Genomic DNA, 3,057 nt, shown 5'->3' with positions numbered 1-3,057 from the left:
CTCGAAAAAAAAAAAAAAAAAAAAAAATTACACAGGAAAAAAACTCATCAAGACATAGGAACTCTACCACCTGCTCCACTGTCCATAGCCTAAAGCTGCTCTAAAGGATAAAGCAATGAACAAACACTGAAGTGATTATAATTTTATTGCCACTATTAGATTAAGTAGCTATGGAAAACCGCAAAGTTGATGTTAAACTTGCAAAAGTAATGTTAAAGTCATTCCTCTTAACTACAACTCTTTTAAATCTACATCCATCCTCATCTTCAATCCGAAAGTAGTTCCAAAGTATATACATTTGTTTTTTCCAGGCTTTCCCCTGTATTTTTACACCCTGTCTCCCCTCTCTTTGCTTTGTCCCATTCTGTAAAACTTGGTCAAAATGCCCTATCACCCAAATCTTCCTTAGGCTTAAAATTCTTTTTTCCTGTCATCCAATCTTCTGGTCTTTTACAAAGAGGCACTGCACCACTCCCTCCATTTCTCATCAAATTGCAAGTCTTGACTTCAGCTCCTGCTACCATAAGGGGCACACTTTCCAGTCACCAGTTTTCCAGTTCCAAATCTAGACTATGGTGTTATCTGGAGGCACCATTCAGCACCTCTGGCCCACTCCTCAGATATCAGTCTCCTTAGATCTCCAAGGTGTACAGGTGTATCTGTAATCCTTTCTGTCCAAAGCTGAGTCAGTAACTAAGCCATCAGTTCACTGACATCCCCCATACCTATATGTCTACCCAGAATTCCTCTGGTTCCACACATGCCTGAACCTCACATTAACTTCAGCATTCATTTCTCAAGCCCTATTCTGTAAATCTTCTAGCTTGGCTACACACCTAGAATAATCTGTGCCAAAAGATTCCCTCTCCTTGTTCCTCAGAAGTTGGAACTCAGCTTACAAATGGAAATCATGACCCAGTCAAGCAGATTTCCTCTCCAGCAGGAACGGAGATCAAGGCAGTCAACCAGGAAGTCATACATGGCCACTGGCTGGCTAGAATGAAACAAATGGACAGAACCTATGTACAGATCAAGAATGCAGCTCAGGGAGGATGGCTGAGCTAAACTATCTTGGTACTGGTAACATGGAAACTTAGGTCAATTTTTGGCTTATACGTTCTATGAAATATCATCATGTCTCTCATAGTTTGTTTGCTCGCTTTTTTGCACTAGTTTCAGTGTACTAGCAATCAAATGACTACTAAGATAGTCTACACACACACACACACACACACACAAACACACACAGAGCTGCCAAATAAACTGTGCCATCAGAATGTATCCTGATTTCAGAACACTGACTCATAGCTGGGTGTATTGCTACATTACTATTGATAATTCCAGCACTTGGAAGGCAGAGGCAGGAGGATTGTACAAGCTTGAAGCCTACTTGGGTTATCCTCAGGCCATTCAGGGTTATAAATATAACAAAATATATGTAGATGGTAGAATTGAAGCAGTGGAACCCAGCAAACAACTACTTCAAACCCTTTCAATTATCCCTTCAAACTCCTCCTACTTCTTCCCACCTTTCTAGACCAAGCCAACCAATTTTGCATTTCTCTTAACAGCCTGAGGGAAATAAAAACCAGTCATTAGTACACCACTCTTTAACTTTTCAAGGTATAAGTCTTACCTCCCCAACAAGACTCATCAAGTCTTGGACTTTTCCAGCATAAATCCTTTACAGATAATAAACATAAAAATATTCATTTAACTTTTTAAAAAGGAAAAGACCTATTCAATTTTAAAAAATCCGATTTTCCACTAAGCAGAAGTAGGGGAAGATTGCAAATAAAATTTTAACATGAAAAAGTAAACCTACCAGAATGCCAAAATTCCAAAGACTCTCAATACCACATGTTGGTAAGGATATGAGCCACTGGTGCCCTCAGACTCTGCTGGGGGCAGGATAGTGGGCACAGCAGCTAAGGAAATAAACAGGCAATGCACACCAGCAGAAAACACGTGTAAGGTATGACTCAGCTCACCAGCACCATTCACCAAAGCACATACAAAAAGCACACATGAAAACCAGAAAGAATTAACTGTGTTTTCCTGGACCAATGGGGACACAATGGAATGGGAGGATCTATCAAAAACATTCCTAGCCAGTGGTGGTTACTACTAGCCAGCATTCGGGGAGGCCGAGGCAGGTTGATCTCTGAGTTTGAGGCCAACCTGGTCTACAAAGTGAGTTCCAGGGCAGCCAGAGCTAAAACAGTGAAACTCTGTCTCAAAAAAACAAACAAACCACAACAATGCCTAGCTGATGAAGAGGCAAGGCTGATCAAGCTGCACCCATTTCATCTGACCTCATTGGCACCAAGTTCAACAACAGTTAAAACTGACCTGTGGTAACTGGGCGGTGGTGGCACACGCCTTTAATCGGGGAGGAGGGGGCGCGTGTAGAGGTAGGTGGATCTCTGTGAGTTTAGGGCTAGCATGGTCTACAAGAGTTAGTTCCAGGGCAACTAGGACTATTACAGAGAGAAACCCTGTGGGGGGACGGGGGACGGGGGAAGTATGACCTGTGTGTGGTTAACACAAGTCAGAAAAGCAGTCACCTTCGATAAGAACTACTATGGCTAGAAATGCCAGGAATGGTTTTTATCAGAAATAAGGGGTGATCCTTTACATATGGGTGTGTCCACATAAAAATCCTTTGAGCTGGGGCTGGAGCAATGGTCCACAACAATAATAATAAATTTCAGAAAGAATTTACATTAAGGAGTTAGGGAGATGGCTGGGCAGTTACCATCACTTGCTGCACTCGTAGAGGGCCTGGATTTGGGTCCTAGTACCTACATGGCGGCTCACAATTGTCCTTAAGTCTAGTTCCAGGGGATCCGCAGCCCTCTTCTGACCTCTGCTGGAACTAAGCAAGCCTGTGGTGCACATACATATATGACAGCATACACATATTTCTTTTTTAATAAAACTTTAAAAAACTTGCTTAACGGACAATGAGGACTACTGAGAACTCAAGAACAATGGCAATGGGTTTTTGATCCTACTGCACATACTGGCTTTGGGGGAGCCTAGGCAGTTTGGATG

The 3,057-nt window shown here is 42.2% G+C and overlaps 1 protein-coding gene across 1 annotated transcript in view; it reads right to left on the bottom strand.

The window, feature by feature from the left end:
- Window positions 1-3,057, bottom strand: part of Ube3c (ubiquitin protein ligase E3C) — a 105,093-nt gene that overhangs the window by 100,962 nt on the left and 1,074 nt on the right. The gene's annotated exons all lie outside the window — the stretch shown is intronic.

This window comes from Microtus ochrogaster, unplaced genomic scaffold (assembly GCF_000317375.1).
Source record: "Microtus ochrogaster isolate Prairie Vole_2 unplaced genomic scaffold, MicOch1.0 UNK18, whole genome shotgun sequence".
In the NCBI taxonomy this organism is placed as follows: domain Eukaryota; kingdom Metazoa; phylum Chordata; class Mammalia; order Rodentia; family Cricetidae; genus Microtus; species Microtus ochrogaster.
This window is presented reverse-complemented; position numbering and strand designations above follow the sequence as displayed.